Source organism: Bos javanicus, chromosome 11 (genome assembly GCF_032452875.1).
Source record: "Bos javanicus breed banteng chromosome 11, ARS-OSU_banteng_1.0, whole genome shotgun sequence".
Taxonomy (NCBI): Eukaryota; Metazoa; Chordata; class Mammalia; order Artiodactyla; family Bovidae; genus Bos; species Bos javanicus.
The window spans coordinates 89,167,989-89,190,879 of NC_083878.1; positions in this window are offsets into that span (position 1 = coordinate 89,167,989).

Consider the following 22,891-nt stretch of genomic DNA (forward strand, 5'->3'; position numbering starts at 1 on the left):
AATAGCACCATTCAGAAGTGTCTTGATTTGGAGGAAGGAAATTAGCACAGACTGAATACCTGCCATACCTATGTCAAGCACTCTAATGTGCTTGTGTAATCCTCATGGTAACCATGTAAGTATCCGATTATTATCCCTCTTTAAAAACACATGAAATGTAAGTGAAAATGTCAGTTGCTCAGTTGTGTCTGACTCTTCGCAACCCCATGGACTGTAGCCCACCTGGGTCTTCTGTCCATGGGATTCTCCAGGCAAGAATACTGGAGTGGGTTGCCATTCCCTTCTCCAGGGGATCTTCCCACCCCAAGGATTGAAACTGGGTCTCCTGCATTGCAGGTGGATTCTTTACCATCTGAGCCACCAGGGAAGACTGAAATATTAGACCTAAGAGCAAATGATTTTTCAATTATATTGCACAGAGAGATTCTTTTAATTCTAGGTCTATTTGGATTCAAACCTTATTCTCCTGAAAAGAAGTGTGTAACTTTTCTAAACTAAATTTGATTTCTGTTGGATGAAACAATGGATTTGCTTAATGTTGAAAATTTGCAAAACATAATCAGAGTCCCCGGATCACCCTTTATGTGTTACTTAGTAATAGCCACTTTAAACATTTTGTTATATTTTCTTCCTGTGATGATATTTCTAGATAATTAGTTCATTAATTAGATAAATAGGTTGATAGATAGATAGACACATAGATAGATACATAGGTAGATAGATAGATGGATAGGTGGATGGGCTTCCCTGGTGGCTCAGACAGAACAAATCTGCAGTGCGGGAGACCTGGGTTTGATCCCTGAGTGGGGTAGATTCTCTGGAGAAGAGAATGGCAATGCACTTCAGTATTCTTGCCTGGAGAATTTCATGGACAGAGGACCCAGGCAGGCTATATAGTCCATGGGTCATAAAAAGTCAGACATGACTGAGCAACTGACACTTAAAAAAAATGCTTGAGATAGATAGATATATGGACCATAATATGCTTAACCATTTTTTCTTATAGAAATTTAGGGATTTATTTTCTTCAAAAAATAACAATTGTTACATTATACTTGTGATTCTTTCTTCAGGATCTGGAAATGCTGGCTAAAAGTATGCATGTGTTTACACTTCTACATACTGATGTCAGGTTGATTTCTAGAAGCAGATTAACAACTCATAGCAGTGTGAGCACATCAATCTCATTGTGTCTGAAGAGGCAACAACATAATAGCTTCTATGGTCTGTGCTCATTTGTAAAATACATCTTATGATTTTACATTGCTGACAAGATCAAACAAGGTTCCATTTTTATTATTTTGCTCATTTTTCCAATATTTACTTTTCTATGAATTATTTGGAGTTTCCATATGTTCAAGGTTTAGATAGTTCTCCATTCAAAATGATAGGCCTTCTTTCTCCTTTAATGGCAAAAGCGTACACTTCCCGCCCCCTTCCCCCAGAGAGCTGTCTGTCATTTCTTCCTTCCCATTGTCAGAAACAGCAGGGCTAACATTCCTCTGCACGGGCCCCTGGTGGTTGTTTTTCAGTGGCTCAGTCATGTCCACTCTCTGCTACCCCATGGACTGCAGCACGCCAGGCTTCCCTGTCCTTCACCATCTCCTGGAGTTTGCTGAAACTCATGTCCATCAAGTTGGTGATGCCATCCAACCATCTCGTCCTCTGTCATCTCCTTCTCCTCCATTCTTCAATTTTTACCAGCATTATGGTCTTTCCTAATGAGTCAGCTCTTTGCATCAGGTAGCCAAAATATTGGAGTTTCAGTTTCAGCATCAGTCCTTCCAATGAATATTCAGGACTGATTTCCTTTAGGCTGCCCCTGGAACCAGTGTTGAACCCCCTCATTCAGGATAGATGCTGGTAAAGGAAGTAATTCTCCAAGTCCCAGTCTGCAAATGAAGACTAAGTGTAGCCAAAGCTTTTATCATTTTGACCTGTCATTTCACACATGCTCCATCTCTCTTCTGAGAAGACCAAATTCAGAGTTTTCATTTATCTGCAGAGTTTCATGAGCAAATTTTGGTTTACTGATGAGATTGCATTGCTGTTACTTCCTAGAGAAGCTGAAAAGATATTGTTTAAAGAAAACTAATTTTTTTCCTTCTCTGTTAAATACATTGCTTGCAAACTTAGTACTTAAATACCTTAACCAGTTTTTGAGTTTTATTTTGAGTCGTTCCAATTGCATAGAAGATGAACATTCTCTAGAACTGTGTTATGTCTTTTGAGAATTGTGAATAGTATGCAATATCATGTGCACAGTGACTAGCAATCACTTAAGAAGCACTCCTTGGATTAATTACTGAAATTTCCTTTTTTTTCATCTCCATCTAACCAAGTCCTAACCATCCTCTAAGCTCAAGTCAAGTCCCTGACCTGCCCTGACCAGACTACACTATATGGAAAGGTCCTGCTCTCCTCTGAAGTTTTATTTTCCTAGGAAATCTCTCTTTAGCACAAAGTGAAAGCCAGCCAAATGTCATTAAACTTTCCATGTGTTCGCATTTCATCTTTTCAACTAGCTTCATTAAGTGTGCATCCATTCAATTCAATTTATTCAACAATTTATTAAGCTCCTCCTAACTAGGACTTTGCAAATTTATGTAACTTCACAAATGTGGAACACACATATTTGGAATATGACTTTATTCCTGTGAAAGAGGTGAGAGGTAAAAAAAAAGCATAAAGATAAGATTATAAAGTTGGTATTTGGGCTGACTCACGCTAGCCTTCAAGAGTCGATGCTGAATTTTCAGGAATTTTGTAAGTTGGCTGTTAAGTGTGGCCACTATTAAAAATCAGATGTTCTACTCCATATCTTTTCCCAGATTTACATTCAATGACATCATGTCAGTAGCTTGATATTTCCCATGGCTGGAGTATTTATACTACAGAAATTGGCAAACACTACAAATAAAAGCTTGATTTATTGTTTTGGTAACTGACTAGGCTTGAGATAGTGATGGAGAAAATATTAATAATATTTAGTACAGTTAAACGTGGGTTGTGTTGTGCAGGCAGTCACTACCTTGTGAAGGGCACAAAAGAATTGAAGAAATATTCTTTGGTATTTAAATACTGTTATCCAGTTAAGCAAATAAGCCACTCACGCTACTGAACAATGGGTGAAATTCTGACATTCATACTGATGAAGCTGAAAGAGGTTTCAGCTTAATGAATATAGTGTGTGTGAGAGTGAGAAAGTGTTTAACAATAGATCACGTATCAGATGTAATGATAATAAATTTAATAGGAATAGAGCTATCAGAAAAGAAATACAATTGAGTTTTCAAATCATGGTTGAATTGAAATCACAGATCAGCTACAGATATGAGTTGGCAAAAATTAATGATAGCGTTCTGTAAGAATCAGTTTATATAGAGCTTGTATACAGTCTATAATAAAGAGTGTTACATACTTTATTATTATTTGTACATGATGTGATACACATGCTTTTTGTGAATAAGGTTTATAATGAAATTATGTACAATGTATATACATCTTTCGACAGTATTATTTCAGTGAGCCTGTTAAGCACTTATATGCACCACCATTGCATGAGAGACACAGTCGTTGTGAATACTGAACCAGGGGATGGAGGGTTCTGGCTACTCTCCTGATATCATCTTCATACCAACTCTGGAGCAGCTTCTCCTAGCACCTCATGAGATTGTGTGTGTGTGTGTGTGTGTGTGTGTGTATGCATTCAGTCACATCCCACTCTTTGTGACCCCATGGACTGTAGGCGGTCCAGCTCTTCAGTTCATGGGATTCTCCAGGCAAGAATACTGGAGTGGGTTGTCATGCCCTCCTCCAGGGGATCTTCTCAACCCAGGATTGAACCCATGTCTCCTGCATTGGCAGGTGGGTTCTTTACCACTAGCACCACCCGTAAAATATATGTAGCATAGTTTTTTTTTTTTTTCCAGCTGCCCCATTCAGAATAAGCTTATCTCTGTTTTGCTTGTAAAATACCCAAACATGCTTTCTTTCCCTTCTAAACATGAAAAGCATACAAATCAAATTTTCCTCTTAAAAGGGAATCTGGAAAGAAGATCTAAGCTTCATAATTATGGGGATGCCCAAAGAGTGTCTCCCAGCTTGCCCTACTATGTACAGTTCTCCAGCTCAGGAATTCTCACACCTCTCATACTCTCTCTGACCACTCTTCTCCCCACTAGAAATCACATAGGGTGGAACCTCATTCCACAGCAAGAAATACCTAAGGAAAAATAATTCTCATTATTTAAAAAATAAATCTTTCAGAACTCATGAAAGCTGCCTCTCCCAGTGTGCTGAGAGACTTTGTCCCGAGGAAAACGACCTTCACTTGAAGCTTTTTGCCTGTGTTTGGGATACTTAATATTTTTTCTCTGCGTTAAATCATAGAGACAGGAAGGCCTGCTGGGAAGACATGGTGCTGAGTGGCTGTGACATTCTCCATCACCTTACCTTTAAACACAGCATCCTGGAGAATGTACCAGTTGAGGAAGTCTTGTCTGAATCACCTTCAGTAAAATGCCTGATTCAGGCTTCCCCTCTCTTTCTCTACTCTCAAAACCTGAGCCCTAACTTTCTTGCATAAACCTGTAAAGATACCCATTTTTGATTCCCAAAGAGTTGTCCATAGAGGGTAAAAGAATTTGACTTAAGGGACAAAGAATGGCTGCTGAAATTCGTTTATCAGCATTTAGTATGTTTACACACCAGGAAGGAACAAGGAATTCATTTTGGGGTATGTATGTGCAGATGAGATAATCAGGGTTTAATAAAAACCCGTTGTTATTAGCTAATCAGTTCAGCTTGGTGACTATTGGTCTGTTATGGCAGGACAAGAATAATTAAGTGACACTTAAGGTATGGGAAGAGCGTTAGTCAGAAATTGATGTGCCCACAGAAGGCTCCAAATGGCTGACATTTAATGGTCCTCTCTCTGTTGCCATGGCAACTCACTTTGGTAACTCACATCTCTTCAGTGTAGATAAACAAGGGGCAGAGTGTTCTTAGGAAGGTGCAACCCCCTTTAAGCAGATCTATAAGCATCGCAGATGAACAGAACTTTAAACATTCCGCCATGAATATTCATGAAGTAAGTTGTTTTTTGTTGCCTGCCTAGTCAGCAGTCACAAAACACATGGTGTGTGTTGGCAGCGTCTTGCCTAGGTAGAGGGGCTATGGACTGAGGCAATGGCAGGAACCAGGACCTGTGAGGCTGACTGACATTTCCATCTGTAGCGAAGGCTGGTAATTAACAGGAAGGAGTATGCCTGCAGCATCGCACCATCTGCTAGGGAAACGGCTCAGTAAGAAGGAGCTGGATAGCATCTCAGCGGTGGCGCGATCTGGTTCCGACATGAGGCCGGGCATCTGTTCGCGGAGGAGATAGACTATTAGGGAATTCGACTGGGAATGAACAACGTGGAGAGAGCACTCTGACCTAGACCATAAAAGCAACTCTTTAGAAATGGTGTCTTTTTATCTTACTTACCCACGTCTTCTGCAAATGGTTTGCCGAGGGACCATTACAGATCTGTTTGAAGTAACACAATGGTTTCAAAAACGCTGTTTTATTCCAACATGAAATTCTTGAAATCAGGATACAGCTGTCATCTTTTGACAATAGAGCTAATTTCAGAGCGAGGATATGAGGTTAAATTCCTTCTTTTGTTGTTTCGATTGGGGAGCAGCGGGGGTGGAAGGACAAAATGATCCTTTAAACACTAGGCTATTCAAAATTGAGAAGGCAAAAAAAAAAAAAAAAAAAACATAAAAAACCCTGGGCTGCCCTGGCAGAAAGTGTGCAGGTCAGAAATCACCCAAAATTCGTGTAATGTCTTCACGTTCCCGTTTTGCTCTTTCTATTGCACGCCTGTTTCCCAACGCAAATCTTCCTCATGGTGAAAAATCAAGCTTCAATACTTGGGGCACAGTCCTGTATGACTCATTCTCAGGACCTCAGTTGAAGAGCATATTGCTGTTTTGGGTACTGAATCTTGAAACGTGAGTCAAGTTCATGATAGAGTTAGGGTATATGTAGGGCAAGATGAATGAAGAACAAGGCTAACCCTTCCCACCCCCATATTCTTAGGAGATACATAAATTTATTCTGCAGTGGAACTCATCTTTGAGTGGGAGCCAGCAGACAGAAAACTTGATCTTTCCATTAACTTATAGGTTAGTGACACTTTTAAGAATATAAATATGTTAACAGTTTTTTAACAGTCAGGGGGAAACTATTGAATCAAACCATCTCCATAAGGTTGGAGGTTAGTATGCATGAATGCTGTTGCATTGACTGGGGCTTCTGACTCATTTACGAAGTCCAGCAGATGGCAGATGACTTGAATATATATATAAATGTGTGTGTGTTACTGTTACTAAATCAGAGTCGTCGAATGATATTTACCGAGACCTCATGGTACCATATGGAATCGAAGAATATATAGACCTTGGAATTTAAATTCATCTGAACAAGGTGGACAGAGGCTTCAGATTTAGAGCTTATATTTTTCTCCCTCCTCTGGTGAATGCTGATTATTTTGTTAATCCATGGGAATGCTGGCATCTGAAAGGGCTAGTGCAAAGCCAATAGAAAAATATCACCTGGACTAGACATAAGAAAAAGAAAAGCAACATTAACTGTGAAAAAAATTCACATTTTATCGCATCACACAATTGTGTGATGGTAAAATTTTAATAACTGTCTCTCAAGTGGGGATAGAGTCCTCGATTTGTAGTTCTTGCCAAATTTGATAAGGTAGATACAAACCACCACCCAGGCTGATTTCAGACCAGCCACATTGAGACTTGACAATGATGCATACAATCATTTCTCAGAAGTCATGAGGATCAGTTCCAACACACCACTGGTTTTATCTCTATATGTCTAATGCAGCAAGTATTGAAAACACCAGTTTTGACTATGTTGGTGAACATGGTCTGCTTTATTCAATACAGTCTCTCTTTTCGCATACTGAGAGCCTAATAACTGACATCTGGATAGTGCATGATAGCATATAAAACCCATTCCTAGTTATTAATTCACTTGATCTTCTTCACAACTGTGCTGCCTAGGCAGAGACTGAGGCTAAGTGGCATTGCCAAAGGCCATATCATTCAGTGAGTGGGAGATGTGACCTAAGTTTCAATGCAAAAGTCTGCCTCTAGATAGATACTTGCTTATTCCTGGAAGAGACCAGGTTCTGGTCTCTTTGTTTCTCCATTTCTTTTTTGTGCTGTATTACTTTGCTGCATTCTGGCCCCTGATACCTCATCTCAAGTGCAATATTTGAAGTTGTATTGGAATATTCATAGCAGAGCTGTGGCATGAATGTGTTATTTCTCCTGGCTGGACTGGAGTCTCAGAGGGCACTTTTTACCCTCTGCCTTTCTTTGTCCAGTCTGTCAGCCTTGGGCTGCATTGAAAATCATCACTTTCAGAACCTGGATATCAGACTGCATTCCAGGAGATCATTCAGTGTTACACATGGCCTGTAGGTTATACAAATAGAACAATTTCAAGAGACATCAAAATGAAATCTGAAGTATCAGAAAGTGTCTTGGCCTTTCCTGGGAACCTGAGTAGCATCACAACCCTGCAGATTTAGAAACAAACCTCAAGTCATTCAATCATTTAAGAGAGCAGCCAATATTTTTGAAAGGAGTCCTATGTTGCAAGCATTTTGCTATATCCAATGGATGCAGAGATTAATGAAACAATCTCTGCTCTCAAGGATCTCACCCTAATGTTTTTCCAAAGGAAATAGTTTTGGCTGTGAAGTCTGCAAATTCTCTAAACAGTCATACTACTTACTTATAAAGTCACATAATAAATCAAACAGACCATTTTCTCTGGGGGGAGTGCCTTACGAGTTACTTGTTGCAAAGTGTGTGGCTCAGATTCAACGTGGAGAAGATCCACGTGATTTGGAAGGTCTACATCATAATATAGGATATTTGGTGAGATGAAGGTTCAAGGTTGGAAAGAGTCTTATCAAATTCAGGCTGTTGGACAGCTGAAATCAATTATCCCATATCTTACCCAGCCCCCTGTATGAAGATGATAACTCTGACCCAATGAGACATGAATTTAAATTATTTTGATGGCTGTATTGATGGCTTTTGTTGACCATTCAAAGTCTCCCACATTTTCACATTTATTACTCAAAGCCTACTGGCAACCATCCCAGTGCTGATCCGGGAGAAGGGGTGCAGCATTCATTTAGGCAGTGATGGCAATTGCAGCTCCCTGAGCTCCACACACAAATACAGAGACCCTGTGTCTACACTGTGCAAAATGGATCCAGACCAGCCTTAAGTGCAACTGTGCCAAATGGGAATTGTATTTACAACACTAGCTTAGTGAACACAGTGCTCTATGCTACCCAGTCAATACATTTTTGAAGTCAAAAGTGGTTTCATCTTCTTCAGGGGCAGAGTTTGAATTCTCCTGGTTTTCTTCTTTCTGGGCCTCTCTCAACACCATAGATATGACCCTAAAACTAATCTTGGTGTTAGGATGTCTATTTCACTTTTCCTGGTACTGCTCCCGAGTCACTTCAGTCGTGTCTGACTCTGTGCGACCCCATAGATGGCAGCCCACCAGGCTCCCCGTCCCTGGGATTCTCCAGGCAAGAACACTGGAGTGGGTTGCCATTTCCTTCTCCAATGCATGAAAGTAAAAAGTGAAAGTGAAGTCGCTCAGTCGTGTCCGACCCTCAGCGACCCCATGGACTGCAGCCTTCCAGGCTCCCCCGTCCATGGGATTTTCCAGGCAAGAGTACTGGAGTGGGGTGCAATTGCCTTCTCCTAGGACATCAGAATTATTCATTAATTAACCAAAATTGATGTAGGTGCCTATCACACAACAACATGTTGTAGACACCTGAGCTAGAGCAAACACAAAGTGCTCAAAGCCTTCACACACTTGCACACACACTCTCTATATATATCAGGTGATGGTGAATGTTATGCATAAAATCAAAGCAGAAGTGGAGAGTGACAGTGTGACTGGGGTGGGTGGCAGCTATTTTAGACAGAATGGTCAGAAAAGACTTCTCTAAAAAGAGATATTTGATCTGAGGACTCTATGAGAGATACTGGGAGTAACTACTGAATACAAGGAGGAGGAAGGGTGGTCCAGGCGGAAGGCTTTCAAGTCCTCATGCTCTGGTGTACTGGATAGACCTCGGTGGATTGTTGGAAAGATTATGGGCCCTACCTAGAACTGTTTTTGTTACTGTAGAGAGCACAGGTGGTGAATTTCTGCCTGGGTATATTCTGTAACTGTTAAACAAATGGAAAAAGGCACCCAGGGCTCAGAGATGTTCCCACAAGGCCACCTTAAGAAAACAGATGCTCCTCACTCTTTGCATCTTCAGTCCCTAGTCGGTGACCCAGAGCCATGAGTCCTTGGATGGTGGGATGCTCTCCTGTCCTCTGGGTTGTCCCCTCCCCTCTCAAGGAGAGGGCCTGGTGGCTGGAGCTGCATGCGTTCTCTTTAACGAATTACATTTAACTTATGAAGGACTTCTTCTTTATTAAAATTTCTCACATTACTTTTTATTACAAGACTAATATGTGTTCATTTTGGAATAATTTCAAAATTTAAATGAAGATAAGAAGATAAACCATCTCTTGCCTTTAAAAAAATTGCTGTTGGTGTGTTAATCATTTTTCAGACTTCCAGAATACTTCTGCATGTTATATCTTAACTACCTGAAATAGGGTGGCAGAGGATGAGATGAATGGGTAGCACCACCGACTCAACAGACATGAATTTGAGCAAACTCTGGGGGATAGTGCAGTCCTCTGTCCTCTGGCATGTTGCAGTTCATGGGGTCACAAAGAATCAGACACGACTTGGTGACTGAACAACAAGAGCAACCTAAAATGGATCATACTTAACATACAATTTAGAAACTTATTTGACTTTTTCACCAAATATTTTTAAATATCTTTTTATATGGGTAAATTATCTTCTACAACATCACATTTTTACATCTGTATAGTGTTGTACTATATAGTTGATCAAACTTTAACTATACTTTTATTACTAAAACTCTGATCGTTTAGAAAATTTTCTTGTGATGACAAAGATTGTGTTGAACATAATTTTTTCTAAGTCTAACAGCCATCTACATGCTTTTTATAATACATTCTTAAATGTAGGTTTGATAAGTCAAAAGATTCTGACGTAGTAACATCTCCTAAGAAAAGTTGTATTGTTTGTGAAGTTGTTGTATGTGCTCAGTCACTCAGTCATGTCTGACTCTTTGTGATCCTGTGCACTGTAGCCCACCAGGTTCCTTTGTCCATGGGGATTCTCCAGGCAAGAACGCTGGAGTGGGTTGCCCCATCCTCCTCTGGGGGATCTTCCCAACCCAGGAATTGAATCCAAGTCTCTTGCATTGCAGGCAGATTCTTAACTGTCTGAGCCACCAGGGAAGCCCAAAGTTGTTGTACAACAACAATAATAAGCAAATGCTTATTACTGGTTTTATCTGATTCACTGTCCCATAGAGGACAATGAAGGGATGTATCATGAAGGGTTACTTGTATCATTTCTCAGCGTCACTGACACAGGGTCACACAATTCCATTCCCCCCAACATTTCTAATTAGCAGTGCTGCATAGCTACTCCACAAGACTTCGGAAAGGGGAAGCCTTATATTGAGTACTTTTAATATCAACAGTATTGATGACTAAAATACTGCCGTGATGGGGACTAACAGCAAACCCACTTTCTGACAGTTGAGAGTTGAGTCTGTCCTTTTTTCCTCTCATCAGCAATGAGAGGACACGGCGTTTTCTAGGATGACTTTTCAAAATCCAGCCTTCAAGATCAAGCAATAGAATCTTTGTAAATGGATGTTGTGCCTCTCTATCCACAAAGCTGGAAAATTCCTCCTCTACCTCCTGGTGATGGAATAGTTCCTTAGGATCATTAATATGTATTCCTTCCCAGCAGTACCTGCTTGGGGCTAAGGGATCAACATCATTTTGATTTGTGTTGTGGTTGATGGTCCGAGTTGCCTCTTACGCTTATATTCCGTGATTCTATAGAAATGAGGTCAGTCACCAAGTCTATAGCCAGGAATTCTAGTGAGGTGTACAATTGTGCTGGATGGTGGGTATGAGTCATCTTACACAAAAATTATTTCTCTCTCAGATCACACTATAGCCTCCCACAATCAAGAAATCCAGAACATTCCTCAGAAATCTTTCCTCCCTAGGCAGCGATAACCTGTGAGTGACCGTACTTTGGAAAGGGGAGTCCTCAGAACAGTCACGTTTAAACCATTGACCACATAACTCGTGGGGAGCGAGAGCAAGCTTCATTGTTTGTTGGTAGCGAGCCAGATCCCCCACAGGGATAAATAATAAAATAGCTGCCAGCATCTCTGAGAATACAAGCAAATTACATCTTTGGAGGTCAGTGGATTATAAAGCCCCAAAGCCTGGCTCCAAATGCTGTAAATATACACCCTCTTCCTGCTCCACCCTTCTGGGGACTTTAGACAAAGTTGGCAGGGACGGGATATGATGGGGACCCACTGTACAGGCATTTTCAGAAGAGCTGAAATTCTAAGCACTGGGCTATCCCAAAGCAAAAATGTGGCAAGATCCCCATTGATCCCTATGATTGAATTTCTAGTAGATAACACAGAATTTCACTTCCAAGGATGTCTGCTGTGGACTGACAATTAGAGCTTTCTCTACAGCTGGCAGGATGGGCAAACCTGTTTTTCCCTTCCCACGCTTCTCCCTTCCCCTCTTGCATTCCCATATCTTTTTTTTTTTTTCTGCCAGCAGGTTTCCTTCAAGCATTCAATCAAGGGCAATATGTCCTCAATCAACATTTTTCATTTTTTATGCAACACTGTCCTTTAAAGCTTTTTGCAGCTGGTTGGCGACTGAACTGCTGCCAATATCCTCTGAGAGCTCCCCCTCGTCGTGCGCACATCGGTCATCTTCTCAGAGCTCTCCAAGTGCCCCGGAGGCAGCTCGGCTTAGAGTGCATCTCTGGGTCTGCTTATCAGGCTGTGGCAGCCCTCAGGGGTTCCAGCTTCCAGGAGCCTGACCCTCAGGTGGTGAGGAGGAGCACAGGAGGGCAGCAAGCAGAAGGCATGCAGTTGTGAACTGGGGAGCGTTTCATACAGAAAAGAGGAACCTAGTATTTAACTTGAAGTAAGTATGTCGTTACAGTGACAGAAGAGCATGCTGGTGGCAGAAAGAACTGGGCAGGGACTCGGGAGATCTTTGTGTTCTTGGCACTGTGTTTATGCGTTCTCAATTCTTAAACAGTCAGTGGACTTATTGGGCATCACCCCAAAAGAGGAAGATACCCAACTGATTCTCTCCAACAGCACTTCCTACCCTAATCTCCCAAAGTTTCTTTCTCCTGCCAAGGACTTACGGTGATAGCGTGAGGAGTCCCCGAAGAGGCTGCTCTCCAAGGTGTTTTAGGTGGACAGACCCCTGAGTAAGGAGCTGTTTAACTTGTGTGCCTGGAAAGTGCTTCTTTGGGTACTCTACATTTAAAGCACTCTTACAGTCTTCTTTTTCTACGAAAATTTCGAGCAAGACTTCCTCTGGGAAATCAGTGTGGATGTGAGCCAGTCCCAGTGCACCTGTGTATTTCATCTGTGAAATGATTACTCTCCAGGAGAGCCATGGGTCTTCCAACTATGTGCTTTGTGAGTGACTAATTCCGTGCCCAGCCATCACTCTGGACTCCAATACGTCATCCTGCATGACAGTGTGTGAGTGTCTGCATCAGCGTCTGGACATGGTGCGGGGGGCGGGGCAGGGGTCATCCATCACCATGAGAGATTCACGGTGCGCCATGGTCCTTAGATCGGGTTAGGCCTTCAGCTACACATTTATCCATTTTGTGATCTTGAAAAATTTTATGCTCCCTCTAAGTCTCACTAAACATTCAACAGAAGTTTTTTTTTTTTTTTCCTCTTGAAGATTTGGCGCAGAGACTTAGTAAAATACGTTGTCTTCACCCTGATGTGTCGGAGGTGTCTCACACTTCACGTGGTCAACAATCTCCACTCCAAATACAAGAACTGGATTTTACTTCTTCCCTAACCACATCCCTCCCTGTCCCAATGTTTAAAATTCTTCATCTCAGTACATGGTACAAACATCTGACTGACCAAGCAAAACTCTAGGAGAAATCAATTCCTTTTTGTCTTCCAAATCGAATCTCTCAGTAAGGCCTGTTTATTAATTTTTTCTTTTCTTAATCCATTCACGTGTGCCTTTCTTCACTTCCACTGCCTTGGTCCAGGGCACCATCATCTCTTGCTCAGATTAGTGGTTCAGTTCAGTTCAGTTCAGTCTCTCAGTCATGGCCGACTCTTTGTGACATCATGGACTGCAGCCCGCCAGGCCTCCCTGTCCATCACCAACTCCCAGAGCTTGCTGAAACTCATGTCCATTGAGTCAGTGATGCCATCCAACAATCTCATCTTCTGTCATCCCCTTCTCCTCCTGCCTTCAATCTTTCCTAGCATCAGGGGTTAATGGTGCACCTGACTCCATGTTTAACATTTGACAGTCCATACTCCATAGGCACACAAATTGGTATTTTTAAACCCCAACTGGATTTTTCATACATCTCCCATTTCAAATCTCCCAAAGGCCTCCTGTTAGAATTAGCTTTGAGCTCCTCACCATAGCTGGAAGAGTCTATGATACGTAGGCTGCCTCTCCGTGCTCGGTGCTTGCTACTCACTTTAATTTGCTCTGGAATCCAGCTGGTCTGGTGCATCGGTTTCCCTCACACACTCACCAAGCTTGGATGGCCCACTGTTGGGTTTCTGCACTTGCTAGCCCTTGGTTTCATCTCTCTGTCCTCAGAACGTTACACGGCTGACTCCCTGTGTCATTCTGGTCACAGCTGAAATGTCAGAGCTGCAGTCACTCACTAACTGGCACATTACCATGCTTTATGTTGAAAGCAGCTATCACTACCTGAAAATCTTATTCAGTTATTTATTTATTTTTCCATCTCTCCTTTGCTAAAATTTAAGCTGCACTAGAACAGAAGTCTAATCCAGCAGTCACCAATCTTTTTGGCACCAGGGATCAGTTTCATGGAAGAAAATTTTTCCAGGGACCAAGGGTTGGGGAGTGGTTTAGGGATGATTCAAGGGTACTGCATTTATTGTATGCTTTATTTCTAATGCTGCTGCTGATCTGACAGGTGGTGCAGTCCGTGGCCTGAGGTTGAGGACCCCTGGTCCAAGCAACTCCAATGCTCTGAATGTCCACCTGTTGAAACATAACTAGTTTAAAATGTTTGTTGCAAAGACTGGAATATGGAGGATTACTTTACATTCACACAGGGTACCATCTTTTACTAATATATGCATGTGTGAAAACAAAGGCTTAAGAGTCAGCTGGTTTCAGGTTGAACCCAGCCCTGTTACTGCTGGCTGTGCAACCTTCAAAACATTACTTAACCTCTAAAGCTCCATTTTATCATTTGTGAAATGAAGATAAAATCAGTACCTTCTCCATGAAGTTCAGTAGGGATTTAATGATAAATATGTGTATAAATTCTAGCATAGTTTCTGATACATTTTAAGTAGTTGAATTTCAGCTATTTCTACTTTTTCTTCTTGCTCAATCAGTTCATTATTATTCAGTTCAGTTCAGTCACTCAGTCGTGTCCGACTCTTTGCGACCCCATGAATCGCAGCACACCAGGCCTCCCTGTCCATCACAAACTCCCGGAGTTCACTCAGACTCATGTCCATTGAGTCGGTGGTGCCATCCAGCCATCTCATCCTCTGTCATCCCCTTCTCTTCCTGCCCCCAATCCCTCCCAGCATCAGAGTCTTTTCCAATGAGTCAACTCTTCGCATGAGGTGGCCAAAGTACTGGAGTTTCAGCTTTAGCATCATTCCTTCCAAAGAAATCCCAGGGCTGATCTCCTTCAGAATGGACTGGTTGGATCTCCTTGCAGTCCAAGGGACTCTCAAGAGTCTTCTCCAACACCACAGTTTAAAAGCATCAATTCTTTGGCCCTCAGCTTTCTTCACAGTTCAACTCTCGCATCCATACATGACCACAGGAAAAACCATAGCCTTGACTCGACGGACCTTTGTTGGCAAAGTAATGTCTCTGCTTTTGAATATGCTATCTAGGTTGGTCATAACTTTTCTTCCAAGGAGTAAGCGTCTTTTAATTTCATGGCTGTAGTCACCATCTGCAGTGATTTTGGAGCCCAAAAAAATAAAGTCTGACACTGTTTCCATTGTTTCCCCATCTAATTCCCATGAAGTGATAGAACCAGATGCCATGATCTTCGTTTTCTGAATGTTGAGTTTTAAGTCAACTTTTTCACTCTCTTCTTTCACTTTCATCAAATGGCCCTTCAGTTCCTCTTCACTTTCTGCCATAAGGGTGGTGTCATCTGCATATCTGAGGTTATTGATATTTCTCCCGGCAATCTTGATTCCAGCTTGTGCTTCTTCCAGCCCAGCATTAGAGCAGAATTTGGTGGAAGCTACTGATGGTTTTATAATTTATTAAATATTTCTTTAGAAATCTCTGTGGTGCATTATGAGACACAAATCTGAGGAAAAAAACAACATAATCCAGATATGGTATCAAAGTGACCAAGTAGTATATCATTGAGCTACCACTTTGGAAAAATGTGACCCTCATCTGTAAAAAGAATATAAAGAGAACTACCACACAGGACTGGTGGCTGAAATTAGTTTAATACATTCAAAGCTCCTGGCCACTCATGAATGTTAATGCCATTCTTTCCTTCAGTTTTTCTCTCAATCTACTCACAGATTTAAAACTCTTTTGAAGAAGAAGACTAATAACTTGAAGTTGCTGCTGACAACTAATTGCTTCCAAAGTCACTGAGAAATTTACTAAAATATACTCTTTAGAGACACCTCTAAGTCTTTTGTACTGGTTGAGTAGGAAGGTCACCAGGTGGTACAAGATGTGAAGTTCTCCATTTAAACGACCATCAGGGCTCCAAAACCACTGCAGATGGTGACTGCAGCCCTGACATTAAAAGACGCTTGCTCCTGGGAAGAAAAGTTCTGACCAACCTAGGCAGCATATTCAAAAGCAGAGACATTACTTTGCCAACAAAGGTCTGTCTAGTCAAAGCTATGGTTTTTCCAGTAGTCACGAATGGATGTGAGAGTTGGACTATGTGCCGAAGAATTGATGCTTTTGAACTACGGTGTTGGAGAAGACTCTTGAGAGTCCCTCGGACTGCAAGGGGATCCAACCAGTCCATCCTAAAGGAAATTCAGTCCTGAATATTCATTGGAAGAACTGATGCTGAAGCTGAAACTCCAATACTTTGGCTACCTGATGTGAAGAACTGACTTACAGAAAAGGCCCTGATGCTGGGAAAGATTGAAATGGGAGGATAAGGGGACGACAGAGGATGAGATGGTTGGATGACATCACCGACTCAATGCAGTCCATGGGGTTGCAACGTCAGACATGACTGAGCAACTGAACTGAACTGAACTTGTAGGTCAAGTCTGATTATATCTAGGAATTTAAAGATGTGTTAAACTTGTGAACTAGAAATATTTCAGAAAACTCAGAAGTTTCATGTCAGCTTCTTATCTTCCTTTGACCTTACATCTTGCAGTCTGTAGATAGGTTGAAATAATCCAAACTTGTTGATGGAAATAAAACTGAATTAAGAACCAAAAGGTCTCACTTACTAGTTGTGAGATGTGGAATGTTTACAAAATTCTGTATAGCAGCTTCTCCATTCATAAATAGGGCAAGTCATTTCAATTCTGCTGTCCTCCAGAGTTTTTAATGAAAATCATTTGTCCAACACTTGAAAAGTTTGTGAAGAGAGTTTTAAATGGTAGAAGCTAAGTAACACTGTTAAAACAAGATTTATCTATTTAAAGTCAGAGAGTAAAACTAAGACACAGAAAATTGTGCCATGTGTGTGTTTGTGTCACACATCACTCTCAACATCCATACTAGATTTGGGTGATGGGTTCACATGCCTCTGTAAGTGACGTAAAAACTACATTATGGTCTCATCACAGTAAGTGAGGCTGCTTCCTCATTTTTATCAGCATTTGATTGCCTATAACTCTATTTTTTTCAGAACATACTAGTTTTTATTATTATTATTTTTTATTTTTACAATATTGTGTTGGTTTCTGCCATACTGCGATGCAAATCAGTCATGATGACACTTATATCCCCTCCCTTTAGGTCATCCCCTGTGGCTCAGATTATAAAGAATCTGCCTTCAATGCTGGAGACCCAGGTTCAATCCCTGGGTCAGGAAGATACCCTGGAGAAGGGACTGCAACCCCCTCCAGTATTCTTGCCTGGAGAATCCCCATGGACAGAGAAGCCTGGGGGGCTACAGTCCATAGGATTGCAAAGAGTTGGACACGACTGAATGACTGTCACTTCACCCTTCCCTTTGGAATCAACCTAAAAGTTGAACAGAGAAAGGATGAACATGGTATGGTATATGCATATTATCAAATACAGTATATGAATGAGAAAGAAGGAATTTGACTCTTTGCAACCCCATGAATTGCAGCACGCCAGAACTCCCTGTGCATCACCAACTCCCGGAATTCACTAAGACTCACGTCCATCGAGTCAGTGATGCCATCCAGCCATCTCATCCTCTGTCGTCCCCTTCTCCTCCTGCCCTCAACCCCTCCCAGCATCAGAGTCTTTTCCAATGAGTCAACTCTTCGCATGAGGCGGCCAAAGTACTGGAGTTTCAGCTTTAGCATCATTCCTTCCAAGGAAATCCCAGGGCTGATCTCCTTCAGAATGGACTGGTTGGATCTCCTTGCAGTCCAAGGGACTCTCAAGAGTCTTCTCCAGCACCAGAGTTCAAAAGCATCAATTCTTTGGCCCTCAGCCTTCTTCACAGTCCAACTCTCACATCCATACATGAGCACAGGAAAAACCACAGCCTTGACTAGACGGACTTTTGTTGGCAAAGTAATGTCTCTGCTTTTCAATATGCTATCTAGGTTGGTCATAACTTTCCTTCCAAGGAGTAAGCATCTTTTAATTTCATGGCTGCAACCACCATCTGCAGTGATTTTGGAGCCCAGAAAAATAAAATCTGACACTGTTTCCCCATCTATTTCCCATGAAGTGATGGGACCAGATGCCATGATCTTCATTTTCTGAATGTTGAGCTTTAAGCCAACTTTTTCACTCTCCTCTTTCACCTTCATCAAGAGGTTTTTTAGTTCCTCTTCACTTTCTGCCATAAGGGTGGTATCATCTGCATATCTGAGGTTATTGATATTTCTCCCAGCAATCTTGATTCCAGCTTGTGTTTCTTCCAGCCCAGCGTTTCTCATGATGTACTCTGCATATAAGTTAAATAAGCAGGGTGACAATATACAGCCTTGATGTACTCCTTTTCCTATTTGGAACCAGTCTGTTGTTCCACGTCCAGTTCTAACTGTTGCTTCCTGACCTGCATACAAATTTCTCAAGAGGCAGATCAGGTGGTCTGGTATTCCCATCTCTTTCAGAATTTTCCACAGTTATTGTGACCCACACAGTCAAAGGCTTTGGCATAGTCAATAAAGCAGAAATAGATGTTTTTCTGGAACTCTCTTGCTTTTTCCATAATCCAGCGGTTGTTGGCAATTTGATCTCTGGTTCCTCTGCCTTTTCTAATCCCAGCTTGAACATCAGGAAGTTCACGGTTCACACATTGCTGAAGCCTGGCTTGGAGAATTTTGAGCATTACTTTACTAGCGTGTGAGATGAGTGCAGTAGTTTGAGCATTCTTTGGCATTGCCTTTTTTGGGGATTGGAATGAAAACTGACTTTTTCCAGTCCTGTGGCCACTGCTGAGTTTTCCAAATTTGCTGGCATATTGAGTGCAGCACTTTCACGGCATCATCTTTCAGGATTTGGAATAGCTCAACTGGAATTCTATCACCTCCACTAGCTTTGTTCGTAGTGATGCTTTCTAAGGCCCACTTGACTTCACATTTCAGGATGTCTGGCTCTAGGTCAGTGATCACACCATTGTGATTATCTGGATCGTGAAGATCTTTTTTGTACAGTTCTTCTGTGTATTCTTGCCATCTCTTCTTAATATCTTCTGCTTCTATTAGGTCCATACCATTTCTATCCTTTATCGAGCCCATCTTTGCATGAAATGTTCCTTTGGTATCTCTGATTTTCTTGAAGAGATCCCTAGTCTTTCCCATTCTGTTGTTTTCCTCTATTTCTTTGCATTGATCACTGAAGAAGGCTTTCTTATCTCCTCTTGCTATTCTTTGGAACTCTGCATTCAGATGTTTATCTTTCCTTTTCTCCTTTGCTTTTTGCTTCTCTTCTTTTCACAGCTATTTGTAAGGCCTCCCCAGACAGCCATTTTGCTTTTTTGCATTTTTTTTCCATGGGGATGGTCTTGATCCCTGTTTCCTGTACAATGTCATGAACCTCATTCCATAGTTCATCAGGCACTCTATCTATCAGATCTAGGCCCTTAAATCTATTTCTCACTTCCACTGTATAATCATAAGGGATTTGATTTAGGTCATACCTGAATGGTCTAGTGGTTTTCCCTACTTTCTTCAATTTCAATCTGAATTTGGCAATAAGGAGTTCATGGTCTGAGCCACAGTCAGCTCCTGGTCTTGTTTTTGCTGACTGTATAGAGCTTCTCCATCTTTGGCTGCAAAGAATATAATCAATCTAATTTCGGTGTTGACCATCTGGTGATGTCCATGTACAGAGTCTTCTCTTGTTTTGTTGGAAGAGGGTGTTTGTTATGACCAGTGCATTTTCTTGGCAAAACTCTATTAGTCTTTGCCCTGCTTCATTCTGTATTCCAAGGCCAAATTTGCCTGTTACTCCAGGTGTTTCTTGACTCCCTACTTTTGCATTCCAGTCCCCGCCATAGCGTTGACTAGACAGACCTTTGTCGGCAAAGTCCTATGGCCTGTGTGTGTGTGTGTGTGTGTGTATATATATATGTATATACATACATATACTGCTACGGCTAAGTCACTTCAGTCGTGTCCGACTCTGTGCGACCCCATAGAAGGCAGCCCACCAAGCTCCCCGGTCCCTGGGATTCTCCAGGCAAGAACACTCGAGTGGGTTGCCATTTCCTTCTCCAATGCATGAAAGTAAAAAGTGAAAGTGAAGTCGCTCAGTCGTATCCGACTCTTATCGACCCCATGGACTGCAGCCCACCAGGCTCCTCCATCCATGGGATTTTCCAGGCAAGAGTACTGGAGTGGGGTGCCATTGCCTTCTCCGATACATACATATACATATATATATATATATATATATATATATGGATAGTTCATAAATATAGTATTGAACCCAAACAATGAAAAGACACACAATGAAATGTTTATCACAATACAGTTGAAGTAAAACACAATTCTTCCTTTTATTCATTGTTACACAATTTGTGAACAAAAGCATGGAAGGTGGAATGATATATATTAAAAGAAATATGGTTGTACCTATCTACATCTAATAAAAAACTGCATTATTAAACAAAATGTATATACCAATAACTTTCATAGATATAGATATGATACCTCAATAAAATATTAGCAAGTAAAATCTAGCAAAAATATAATGTATAATGGCTAAATGCAAAGTTGGTTTAACAATTAAAAATCAATCCATGCAATTGATCACATTAACAGAAGAGACAAAAATACATAAGATTAACTCAATAAATATAAAAAAATGCATTTGACAAAAATCCAACATCAGTTCATCACAAAATTTCTGAAATGACTAAGAATATAAGGAAACTTTATAAAATTTATTGGAGCTTCTAAAAAGATTTTAAAAATATAGCTAACATCATGTTTATTAGTGAAATACTGGACACTTCTTTTCACCTAAGATCAAGAAGGTGATCTTGTTTTCTCCCTTCACTTTAATTTGATACTATATTGGGAATTAGAAAGGAAAAAGTAAAACTGTTTTTCTTTGTAGTTAACATAATCATCTGTGTAAAGCAAACAACAATAAACCCCTCTGAGTTAATCTGCTAAATTATACAAAATCTACAAAAAAAAAAACCTACTAGAACTAGTAAATGAATTAGTGAGATTATTCAAGATAAAGACACCATACAAAAATCTATTGTCATTGTACATAATAGCAACAAGATATTAGAAACAGAATGTTTTTTAAAAAGCAATACCACTTAGAATAGAATAAAAATATGAAACACAGGGGCAAATTTTAAAAGTAAGTGCCAGTTACACTTAAAATCTATTAGACATTGCTCAAGAAATTATATATTAAGTAAATAGATAAATCCATGTATTTAAAGCCTCAGTGCTGCTGATATCAATTCTCTTTATATTTTTAAGCAGAATTCCAGAAAAGTTGTGCTTTTAGACTTTCATAAATTCTAAAATATATGTGAAAAGTTATATGTCAGTGTACTGATAGCAATTTGACCAATGCATCAATCAGAAAGTCTGCTGAGAAGCTTATACAAGTCTGAAAATTTATATATGAAAGAGGTAGTGCCTGAGATCATTGGAAAAGAAGAATTCGGTTAATACATTAATTGAGAACAGGATGAAATTGAGTATATTCACACAAGAAACAAAATTTAACTTCAGAAGCTTTAAATGCTATTTTCACTAAGAAAAATTCTTTTAATTATTACTAACATGTGTCTGTGTCTGTGTGCTCAGTTGTGTCTCTTTTGTAACCCCACGGACCACACTCCAGGACGTTCCTCTGTCCGTGGGATTTCCCAGGGAAGAACACTGTCCATGGGTTGCCATTTCCTTTTCCAGGGTATTGTCCCAACCCAGGGATTGAACGTGAGTATCCTGCATTGCAGGCAGATTTTTTACTGCTTAGCTTCCAATAAAATGTGCAAGTTAGCATTATTTAGACACCCCAGTCTAAAACAAAGTAAAGTAAGTTACCTATTAAACAAATATTAATTAACTATACTAAAGTGAAACTTATCAAAGCATTGCCCTAAAATAATAAGAAAAGAAACATTGTCAACTACAAGAAGAAATCCATAAAACACAAAACTGTTAAATATTAGCATCAACTATGTAAAAAGAAATAACTCCTAAAAATCAGTAAAGAAGGTACAGATAACTTTTGAAAATAGGAAAATACTTTAAAAAAATTTAACAGACATTCCATTGAAAATAAAATAAAGGTGGCCAATATCATTAATAACCAAAGCAATGAAAACTAAAACCAAAATGGAATCCCCTACAGTATCAATTATATTCAGTTCAGTTCACTTGCTCAGTCGTGTCTGAGTCTTTGTGACCCCATGGATAGCAGCACACCAGGCCTCCCTGTCCATCACCATCACCCGGAGTTCACTCAACCTCACGTCCATCCGGTCGGTGATGCCATCCAGCCATCTCATCCTCTGTCATCCCCTTCTCCTCCTGCCCCCAATCCCTCCCAGCATCAGAGTCTTTTCCAATGAGTCAACTCTTCACATGAGGTGGCCAAAGTACTGGAGTTTCAGCTTTAGCATCATTCCCTCCAAAGAAATCCCAGGGCTGATCTCCTTCAGAATGGACTGGTTGGACCTCCTTGCAGTCCAAGGGACTCTCAAGAGTCATCTCCAACACCACAGTTCAAAAGCATCAATTCTTCAGCACTCAACTTTCTTCACAGTCCAACTCTCACATCCATACACGACCACTGGAAAAACCATAGCCTTGACTAAATGGACCTTTGTTGGCAAAGTAATGTCTCTGCTTTTTAATATACTATCTAGGTTGGTCATAGTTTCCTTCCAAGGAGTAAGCGTCTTTTAATTTCATGGCTGCAGTCACCATCTGCAGTGATTTTGGAGCCCAAAAAGATAATGTCTGACACTGTTTCC